Below are 12,110 nucleotides of genomic sequence, written 5' to 3' on the forward strand. Positions count from 1 at the left end.
AAGCCAAAGGTAGACCAGTTTTAGTAGGCACAGATGTCTCTCAGGACCCCAAAACACAGATCTAAACATAAACATTACATAACTTCTTTTTTTTTTTTTTAATTTATATTAGAGTTCTATTTTGTTAGGAACAATGTATTTGTTTATCAGTGTTGGAGGAAAAAAGCTGATGCAACATGCTGCAAGGGATTGTTTTCTGCTCATCTGACATTACCCAGAGCATGTGCAGCTCAAGTGTGTACCTTTAGTGAGACCTTCAGCTGGGAACTCATTTAATCCCACTGAAAGTGCCCTGCTTCCAACCCTTGAAACCCATTTAGGGTATACTAAACAAAATGTTCCCTTAGTTTAAAACACATTAAGCAAGACTTATGATAAGCATAGCAAAGAACATACACAAATATGTTGAAATGCTTTAGAGACTTCATTAAGAAAAAAATTCTACCACCAGTACTTTTGTACTTCTGTAGCAAAAAAGGTTAGCACACATGGCTCTTAAAAATTACCACTTTATCACAATAAGTGATCACCTGATCACTTATTTAGCTACTGAATGGCATTAAATGTGGCCATGACAATTTTTTTAGAAATATCTATGATTTCATTTAATAGCATTGAAGCTGTTAAAGCATTTTACTAGGAGCTGCAATGTCCAATTCGTATGAAACTCCCTCCTTTTTTAAAATAAGAAGTGAATTATTTTAATAAAGAATTAACAGCAAGAACTGTCAGTCTTCAATATGATGAGGATGAAAATTAAAGGGAAATAAAAAGGAATACATCAAATTACAGTGTGGAGAAGGGAGAGATTTAGGGGAACTTTAGCCTACCTGAACCTGAGCCTTAATCTCCAATTTCTATCAACTCTGTATACACAGTGAACAAAAACATCCTTATATTGTCATGGGAAATGAATAAGTAATTTCATCTCATTTCCATCTGGCAAGTGGCTTCCCAACTGCATTTACTAGTATTTGGCAGCAAAAGTAAATATACCAAAGAAATTAATTGCTTTATTATTCCCTTTACCTGAAAGAACTATGGCTAGTACAGAAGTGTAGGAGAAAAAAAATTAAGTGCACATACAGTTGCAAGGGATGTAAACTACACACACAAAAGAGTAAGCTTGAACAGCTGAAAGTAATAATCATACCAAATTCAGTCAAAAAAACAACCCCATGTGATACAACTCGGTAGAAAAATGAAATAAGGATCTAGGAATGCCACTGAAAGATTAGAAAGTAATTTGTAGCACAAAAATTCAGTAAATTCTGTTGCAACCTAATAAAACTTCCTGAAGCCTGGCTAAATTGATGATCTTGGGATGCTCCTGATAGTTTTCTATTTCTCTGTTATTTCTAGAGACACTTAAAAATGGAAATAAAAGCCAAGACAGGAGAAGAGGAAGGAAAGTCAAACAAAGAAGTCTCAAATTGGGTGAGACACTGGCACAGGTTGCCCAAGGACGTGGTGGTTGCCCCAACCCTGGTGATGTTCAAGGCCAGGATGGACAAGACCTTGAGCAACCTGATCTAGCGAGGAGGTGTCCCTGCCCAGGGCAGGGGTTGGGACTAGATGATCTGTAAGGTCCATTCCAACCCTTAAATTCTATGATTCTAGTGACCAAGGAGGTATCCTCTATACAGTCCTATAACCAATGGAACCAGAGAATATTCCCCAAAGAGGAGACTCTGCGAGAAACCACAGTTCACACAGCTGAAGTCACAAACTCTCTCCTGGACCACATTACCTCTCCAGCAGAACATGTGTGCCATGCAATTCATGTACTGCATAAACTGAGATTAAAGTGGTTTGGTATCCAGATCCATTTATAGTCTCCACACTGTCATTTGGTCTCAAACTTTGACAACCAGCAAACCGTTTCCTCAAATATCTAGAGATAAATGCACAGCACTAGCAGATGCCAACCACACCTCTTGTCAATTCAGGCAGCAGCTGTGGGATCTCATGTTTATTCCCAATGCCACCTGGCATTTTTCAGTTCACCTAAAATCACTCAGTTATCAATTCCTGAAGTAAAATTAATTAAGCACTCCTGCTGTCACTCTGTCCTTTCTGCAATCAGAAGAGCTAAATACCTGGTACAGCATTAAAAAAAAAAATATTACAAAGCAAGCAATTGATCTGAAAGTGAATCGTAGTTTGAGCTCTTAAGATTAAAAAAAATAAAACTGACAGGGAGGAAAAAACATGGAACCTCTTGCAGTCTTGTATGTTTTTTGCCTAATTAATGTAATCAAGCTGAAGGAAGTGGCATCAACCCAACAAATTATGCTCTGTGGAAGAATAAAAAAGATCATAACTTACTTTTACAAATTAATTTTGAAAAAAAAAATAGCAGGGGATCTATATTCCTATTATTTGTTCTTAGAATATAATTGATTGTTATTCTATTTGACCATCACATTTAATGACTACTATTAATTTAACATGAGATATTTCTTGCTCTATTAAAATTGCCCTAAAAGGGCTGTAACTAGTCTAATTTGAATGTGCTATTTGAAAACCTGAAGCCAGAATTTGTGCAGTAAAGTTGCACAGTTAAAGTGGACTCAATTAACCACTGTATGGGGGTATTGGTGGCTTTCAGCTTTCTATCAACAGCTTGAAATCAACTACATGTCTGGGCCACAAATGCTTTATTGAATAAAAAAAAAGGCACAAAAAACCCCTCCAAAAATACCCAGCACTGATTTTGAGTCTTCTATTTACTGCTAAGGACCAATGCAAAGGATGTTGCTCTTGCTGAAAGGCTATAAGCAAATACTAACAACTCATCACACGCAAACAGTCACAGAAATACAGATGAACAGTGGAAATCAAACAACAGAAGGCAAAGAAGGATTAAACTGAAAATATCCTCCATGGGCCTAATTTACCGTGTTGTACATGAGCTATAAGAAGTTGGAATAAAAGCCAGTAGCCTTTTCCATGAACCCTTCTCTCATTTTCTCCATGAATACTGATATGGAAGGAAGCCTCAGGACTGTGCACTCCATTTCTCCCTTGGCCACTGCTTCAACATCTGCAACCCTCCAGGAGAAGGTGCTGAGATCAGCTCCCAAGAGATGCTGATCCTTGGTGGGTTTGGGGGGCACTGGGACATCACAGGTCTTCACAGCCCACACATCTGTGCTTGCCTAATGACTAGAGATCAGTCAATGCATTTGAGAACTAATATAGTAAGTGGGTCAGAGAAGACAAATTTGCCTGTGAAAATAAAATGTTGCCTATAATAGTGTTTCTAATTTAAACAGTCACACGCCCCAGTTATATTTTTTCCTCTGACATCAGGCCACCATCAGCAGCAAACTGTGAGACAGGACAGCTATAATTACTTCCCAGATTCTAACTGATAGGCCTCTTATCCACACAACTTCCAAAAGTAAAAAATACCAAGACTCAGGAAAAAAAAATCTAACTAAATGTCAAAAACCTGCTGTCATATTTTATCAAGATTCCAACAAAAGTAATTTTCTGTTATTACTGTGACAAGTCTAATAAATAATTTCTTTTAAGTTCCTAGTTCACCTATTGTTCTCCTTGATTAGCCCTGTAAAAGGCTCATCTTCCCCAATACAGACACCTATTAGAATCACATTTTCCAAAGAAACTTCCCAAATAATGAAGCTAAAAAAAGAACCCAAGATCTAAAAATCCCTTTACACAGTCAAGTTAAATAGATATTGCTGTTTAATGGAACAGACTAAAATGTTAGTAAAAAAATCAAGTGAGAAATTGATTTTTTCTATGACTGTGATATTTGACATTTAAAACTCCTGACTAAATATTTAAACACTGAGTAAAATACACATCTCCAAAATCACATTTCAGAATACTCTTCCTTTTGAAAGTATTTCTCTACCATCAACAATTTAAATAAAGATGCATGAAAAATTCTTTCACTAGGACAGATCTAATTCCCAAACCCCTCAATTTGTTTACCCCCTTCAAAATCTACTGCAGCTTTTTAAACATCATATGGCACATCCTGGTTATACACTCTGACCTAGAGTGAAACACACAGTGTTACATTTCCAGTGACTTAATACTTGAGAAATTGGATTAGTGTTTATGAAAAGAATTCTATTCTCCTACTGAGTTAAAAAAAATAAGAATTTTGGTAATTCGCTGGTATTTATTATTATATTAAGCAAGGAGGATTCAAAGGGAAGTTTTCACAGGCATCAGATCCAAAGCAGAACCTCACAGGGTAAAAGGATCATATTTAAAAAATAATTGGGAAATGATCTGTCTTAACAGATTCCATGAATTTCTATAACCAGTAGGCAGTGCCCTGTGAAGTTGACTGGTAATCACAGCTTTGATAGCTGGTAAATACAAATAAGGATAAAAGTTGCTACTTGTAAAATGTTGAGAAATTAGTCTTCCATACACAAATGCTGAAAACCGTGTGGTGGGTGGTATCAAATCATCCAATTAGTTGCGTGTAATCTACACTAAGCAGCCCTTTCACCTCATCAGACATCAACACAAACGTTTTAGCCACATGACAGTGATGAGGCTCTTGCAACGTTTAGACTAGAATGACTTCTAACCAGACACATCAGAGGGCAGTGGCTTGTTTGGGACAGGCCCCACCACAGCACACTGTCACAGGGAAGATGTATTGCCTCTCTCCACATCCCAATCCTTCTGACTAATGATCACACTAATGAAGGTCATCCCAACAGAGTTCCGATATCGTGTGACACTGAAACGTTTCTGGCATGTTAATGTAACTCTCTGAAAAACCAACAGTAATGGAGACATGTGATGATAACCAAAACTGAGGTTCCTCCCAATAACTGGGGTGGCGACACTGATATTTCTTAAATAATGATGTGTCACTGTGTGTCTGTTGTGGATCATGTACAATTTTGCTCTGCTCCTCTGTGGCCTTCGAAAACACAGAGAAAGCAAATATAAATTAGTCATTAATGAGACTTGCAATGAGAGAAAAAGGAGGCAACAGAGCAGGGACTCTAGAAGCAGGGCTGAAACACTAGAAAAGGACACACTTCTTTGAAATACAGAGAAGAGCAATGCCACAGGTTAGGAATGCTGAAAGATCATGAGTTCACTGAAGGCTAAACACAATGAAGACTTTACTAGGTGTAAAGCTGCGACTTCTGGCTTATAAAAAATTGTCAGTGGCTGGAACCTGAAAAGTATCACTGTTTAACTGATTCTGGAAATAAAGAGAGATATTTAATACATATATATCAACACACATTTACTCTTTTGACTACGCATCTGTTCTCAGTCAACTGATGGAGACAAAATAAATGGGCTCAACCTGCCTGAAGACAGCCCTGCATGGTTGTGTTATTACTACCTTCTAACAGATTTACCTTCAAAAAGCTTTCCTGGGGTCCAAGTATCCCAAAGTGCTGAAAACACCCTGGTGCTCACTCAACACATGGGCAATGATTATCTGCCTTCAAGACATACAAGATAAATTACTTCCACATTACAGGATTAGTCTTAGGGGACCTACCAGAGGACTAAATTAAGCCTCTCGCATTGTAGCACTAAAAATAGTGCAGAAACACACAGCTACCAGTCTCTCACCTTCACCAACATGTCTCACTGTTCACCTCAGCATATTCTGAGCATACACCAGACAGAATCCACAGGATATTCTAAATTTAGCAGGTGTAACCTATGCTCTGCTTACCTTTGTATTACCAACATAAGCAAAACTTGGCTGAAGTGATTCATTAAGAAGGCAGAGTCTCTGTGCTAATGATCCAAAGACATTAAATGCAACAACAAATGTCAAAAGGAAAACCTTGACACCTACACCACATACAACTGTCCAGAACACACAATTTACTGGTAATTCCACACTGACTTATAAAAATCAGCCAGTTTATCACGTGGATTTTTTGCTTTTAGAAAGTCTGTAAGCCATAAATTTCTTGTTCACCTGCCTCTTCACAGTGGGAAATTATTCTGCAATAATGTTGTACAATACTTAGATTCCCAGAACAGAAAACCTATCCGTAAGAAGGACGTTTCAGAGACGTTTCAGTTTCTGGTGACTGCACAAGCCACAAAATAGTCACACAATATACAAAGTTGTAATTTCAGCTTTACATTCTTTCAAGATGATTAATGACTCATTCAAAAAGCTGATACTTTTGTTGAGTTATCTGTGCTAATGCCTATGTACCTGGTATTTTCAATTTCTCAATGAATTCAGAAACTTAATAACATGATTGTTAACTTTTAATCCTTTAGATAGAGACATTAAAAGAAAAAGCTTTCTCCAAAGAACCTTTATTCATTTAAGCAACAGAATTATCCTTACTCTATGTATATATGGCAGAAACTCTTGCAATGGCAGATATTCTGTTCAAAGCATGTTCTAACAGCATCACAGCTGAAACAACTATCACTCAGACAAAGGATCCAGCTCAGAAGCAGCTGAGGAATATTTTTTGGCCAGCACTAAGGGAAATAAAACCAGTTTTGCACATAAATCCAATAGGCATGGAGAGGGGAACTTTTGTGGTAATAGAGTATCATTGCAGGTCAGCACAATGTGCAACTGGAACTAGGGCTCAAATCAGAGACATTTTGTCAGTTTATCCTTTTACAGAAGGAAAGAATCCACATTCTACTTGACACAAGAGAAATTTGATAGAAAGTAGATTCAGGAAGAAGTGTGGTATGTCCTAACTTTGGTTCTTCTGAAAGGTGCAGGGAACATCTCCAGAACAGACTTAAAAGAACTATTTCACAACTTAGGCCATAAATTTTGCTTCCAAGTACATCTTTGTTTAAGGTGGGGTTTCAATTCTTTAAACAAACACACTGTTATTCCTAGAACTCTGCTGGAAGCTTTCAGAAGAGTGAAATATAGGTGCATAGTCTATTTCATAGTCTGCACAAACTGTCCTGGTAAGTGGCTGATCTGTTCTCCTCTAGCCTTGTTTTATTTCTCTCCTCCTTCAGCTGGGTCACAAATTCACAGCCAACTTTCAGCTGAAGAACTTGTACTACAATAAACAGTTTTCTGATAGTATTCACATAGAGAGTTTTCTTTACCAATATTGAGAAAGTTGCCAGAAAAACATAGCTACAACTACCAACAACACAGCAGGACAAAGACATGGCTTTAAAACCATCCTGCATAGAACTATAGAACACAGACCTGGAAGTGACAAGTGATCAACTGTGAAGAGTTCTCGAGCAGGGAAGACACAAAACACTCAATATGAGGTTCTGCAAAAGCCTTCAAACTTCATTTCTTTGCCAGGGTTCTTTTATACACATTTCTAGAATGTATACCTACGTGTCAAACTCTAATTGGTGAACAGACAGCAACATGTTCGCATGCTCCTCCCAGGAGCAGTCACTTCTGCATCTGTTTTTAACCATAACTTGTTTTGCTCGACCTAATGTTGCACCAAGGTCACTGTGTCCTTGTCCATGATTGGTTGCTGTTTCCTGCCTTTGCTGCTCCTGTTTGGGCTGGTCTCTTTGCTGACACAGCACCTCCATGGAACTATATCCTCGTGCTGTTAGCCATCCTCCAACAATCAACCTCCAAATCACCATCAGTGCACTTTAGGTACATATACAGATATTAACTCTTACACAGAAAGAGAAGCCGCACTTGCAGAAAATTTCCACAACAAATAATTTTAACAGTTCACTTAACAAAAATTGACTGTAAAATCCATGGAATGGTCTATCTAATCATAGAACCATGGAATGCTTTGGTTGGAAGGGACTTTAAAGCTCACCTAGTTCCAACCCCCTGCTATGGGCAGGGACACCTTTCACTAGACTAGTTTGCTCAGAGCTCCATCCAGTCTGGCCTTGAACACTTCATGTTGTGAGTAACTAGCTTCAAATTTAACAGGGTTTTATGGTATCTAACTTAAATTACCATTTAAAAAAAAAACAAAAAAAAAACAGTTAAAAAACGGAAAAAAATAACTTGAAGAAGAGGATCTTTTGCGAGTTGTTTTTTCCTGTTTTGACATTAGAGAAAGCATCTTCCCAGTCTGATCTTTTTATTTATTCATACAGAAAGGATTTTATTCCAGGAATATAGATTTTTATTTGTTTCAAAACAAACAAAACCCACTTCTTTTTCAACACAGATTCTTTTTTCAGTTCAAGTTCTGAATTTCTTTTTCATCGAATTCATAGAAAAACCACTCTCTGTAAGAGCATTATAGATCAAGACTACTTCATGAATGTATTCATATTTCATGCTAATTAGTCTTTGTACACAATCCCTTTCCCTGGGATGCTGAGTACATGTGTCTCTGTCCTCAGCTCCTCGTTAAATGTGCTGTAGTTTATTTGAGCACTGCATCACTGAGACTCAAATAGACATTTCGGAATACTAAACTGCTTTTCTTCCTCTGCTGTATTTTATCAATCTGATGCAAAGCAAAGCTCCATCTCCCTTAGAAAAACAAGACATGGAGCAGGTACAGAATGTACTTACTACTAACAGAGTTACCACACACTAGGCTGGAATTTCAAACTTCTGGAGTATATGTGTGTGGGTAAGGTCCATCTGGCTGTGTATGACAAGCAGCGAGTCTTCTCTAATGGGAATCTCCAGGACACCAAATGTAGTGAAAGAAACACTGCACCAATCTCCTGGTGCAGGAAAACCCAATGCCTTGGAGAGTTCACCTCCCCTTGGCTTTTCTGTATAGTCACAACTGACTCTTCCACCTTTCCCCTTCAAGATTTTCATTTTCAAGTTCTGAGAACTCAGGTCTAACAAATTAATACATGAATTCTGTACGTTACCACCTAAAATAAAAGACATTAACTGAGACAGCTCAGTCACAACACTGTCAAAAATGCATAGAGGAGCTCTTTTAAGACAACACATGGCTGTTCCCACTCCTTTATTTTTTCTTCTAAGCATTTAACCCACAACACTGCTACACGAGCTAACCATAACCTCCAACAGCAACGACGCTAAGCGAAAACCAGTTCTTAGAATCACTTCCAAAATCAATTTTGATGAATGAAATAACAGAAAAGAGGGCAACTAATTACATTTTTCTAATGACCAAGCAGTTCTCTAAACTATGTGAAGAAATGCCAACAAATACCTGAAACTACTCAAGTAGGAAAAAGATCATGCTTTACTTAAGCATGAAAATGAGGATAGTAAAACAGTCAGACTTAAACTATAAATTCCAACACTGCAGTTTTTTTACAAAATTACCAATTTAAACTTGAAGCAAAGATGAGCAGCAGAGTCTTAGCTATAAATATTTTTCAGAAACATTTTGTGTTCCAGAGATTTCTTAACCAAACAATGGCGTTGCAGCAGGACCAGAGAAGTGTGAAAGCCTCTACTGTCTCACTTTCACATTTGGCACTAAAAAGGCATGTGGAAAACCAACATGTATCTGCACAAGGACTACAGTCAGTAATGAGCAGGATTTCTTATTTCATATCATTGTTCCTCAAGTCTCAATTGGAGAACACTGACTTGTCCAAGTGATGTTCCAAAAGGGTTAAGCACTATCAATTAAGTTAAAACTGAAGGAATCACCTCCACATTAGAGCATTGGACCTGGATTCAGAATAGATAAAAAGCTGATTCTGAAAATTAACTAGATTTCTCCAGGAATTTTGTGGAAAACATTATGCTATACCTCAAAGCAATCAATGAATAAAGATAGCAGCTTTCAAATATCCCAGACCTCAAACTATTTCCCACCTGTCTCTTAATGTTTATATAATTTAATTCACATACAGACTGCTTGTATTTGATTTTCTGAAGCTGCAATTATTGCAGTTCTTCATCTAATGCTGACTAAGATAATATCCAAACTTCTCAAGCCAAACCCTCTGATAGAAGAACAATACTCTGAAATAATATTAACTTTGCTGCACACAGAAAGCTCCAGGAATAATAAATTGAAAATCTAGGGAAATTGCAACTGTCTGATCTGTCCCTCATTATTTCCCCCCCTTCTGAATATGCTGCAAAGCTTTTAAAAGCAGAGTTCTAAGATAGTCAAGATGTACCAAAGACTGAGATCTCCAGCAAAATTCCTGCATCTGTCCAACCCATGATCATTCTGAAAGCATTATTTATATAAGATGCCACAGGAAAACAAGACAATACACAAAAATAGCACAGCTGAGACTGAGCCTAACTTCTGAGAACACCTAAATAGATTGGGTGTTTTTTAGAAATTTGGGTTATTCTTCAGTCACTGACACATGATGAAAACAACTTTACAGTCTGAAACCATAAAGCTTCAAACTTTAAAAGAAGTTTTGAACTTCCTGTATGTTTCAAAAGAAAGTCTTCAGTAAATATAGTCAAAGAATCATAGAATCAACCAAGTTGGAAAAGGCTTCCAAGATCATCAAGTCCAACCCTACTGCAGTTACTAGCCCATGGCACTAAGTGCCACATCCAGTCTCAGCTTGAAAACCTCCAGGGATGGGGAATCCACCACCTCCCTGGCAGCACATTCCAATGCCTGAGCACTCTCTCTGGAAAAAATCTCTTCCTAATATCCAACCTAACCCTCCCCTGGCAGAGCTTGAGTCTGTGCCCTCTTGTCCTGCTGCTGGTTGCCTGGGAGAAGAGACCAACCCCCACCTGACTCCAACCTCCTGTCAGGGAGTTGCAGAGGGTGATAAGGTCTCCCCTGAGCCTCCTCTTCTCCAGGCTGAACACCCCCAGCTCCCTCAGCCTCTCCTCATGGCACTTGTGCTCCAGTCCCTTCACCAGCCTCGTTGCTCTTTTCTGGACCTGCTCAAGAACCTCAATATCCCTCCTGACTTGAGGGGCTCAGAACTGAACACAATATGGGTGTATCCCTCACTTCAGACTACCACAGACAAAACTTATTAGCTTCAGCAAGGTAATTTAGGGAAATAAATTCTTCATTTATTCTTGATAATATTTACAACTACAGCTATGTGTCCATTTCATCAATTAGTGCCCAGCACAATCAACACAGAACTGTCAGACTGTCCAAAGGAAAGAAAGTAAAGGACTTTGTTGTTACAGTGGTTTGTTGTTACAGTGTTTTTTAAATATAAATTTGTGAGTGAATATTCAGTACCTGATGTACTTGCAGCAAACAAGTAATATAATTGCTAGTGGGTCATAGCAATGGGACATCTATTTCACACTGTATGTTTTTGCAAATAAAACATGTATTTTCTGTGACACAGTGTTACAAACTTCCTTCCATACAGAAAAGGAATTGTTTCAGTTATTGAAAGGTGTGCTAAAATGCTGTTTGAAATAAAACATTAAGAACTAAAATTTACAAACTTTGCCTCCTAATTGGAAGGGTTTGTTTGTTTTGGCCCCTTTGGAATGCGATTCTCATTTCATCCCTTTTGTCCTGTCATGAATTCAGTGGGTACTGATGCGCCTGGAATAAAAGGCTCACACTCCCTTCAAGGGGAGCAGGTGCTCTAACAACCACCAGTTGCACAGAGGCTTCCTCATACCAAAAAAATATACACAGGAACACAGAGACAAGGAATTCTTGGGAGGCCTCATTTGTGATTCTCCTGAACAATAGCCCAGCTGCAGCCAAGCTCTGTGCATCACTCCTAGGGGCAGTTTGGCAACTCTGATTCTCTGCATCTCTACTGAAAGTTTATCAACCAAGTGTAACTATTCAGATCTCAACTGCTGCAGTTAAGCATCACTATCTGATGCAAAACTGAACACCAAGAACACACGTGTTTTTTTTTTTCCCCCCTCCTTTTTTTTCTGGATAACTTAAACATAGCAAGACTGGCTATTGTTATCTGCTACAAATTGCCCCTAACACTCCTGGGCAAAAAAAAGTTCTTATTTCATTGGTAATTAGATACAAATAGCTTTCTTCCTTAAACAAGAAACATGTACTTTTGCATTCACTGTGATTGTGGCTTAAATAATTCTAAGATCATTTAAGAATCAAAAAATGCATATAAAATGTCAAAATACAAAGACACATACATCAACCTAGGCTAAATGGTAGTCATCAGTTTATTTAAACCATGCAAAGTTTTTTCTATCCCTGAGTTTGACAGTTTACCTATCTGATAAATCCAGCAGAAAAGGAAAGGAA

General features: G+C 38.0%; 1 protein-coding gene across 1 annotated transcript in view; it reads right to left on the reverse strand.

The window, feature by feature from the left end:
- Positions 1-12,110, reverse strand: part of DIAPH2 (diaphanous-related formin 2) — a gene marked incomplete at both ends in the record, with an annotated part of 145,840 nt that overhangs the window by 96,024 nt on the left and 37,706 nt on the right. The window lies entirely within an intron of this gene.

The sequence above is a fragment of the Acanthisitta chloris genome, unplaced genomic scaffold, assembly GCF_000695815.1.
Source record: "Acanthisitta chloris isolate BGI_N310 unplaced genomic scaffold, ASM69581v1 scaffold69, whole genome shotgun sequence".
Lineage (NCBI taxonomy): Eukaryota > Metazoa > Chordata > Aves > Passeriformes > Acanthisittidae > Acanthisitta > Acanthisitta chloris.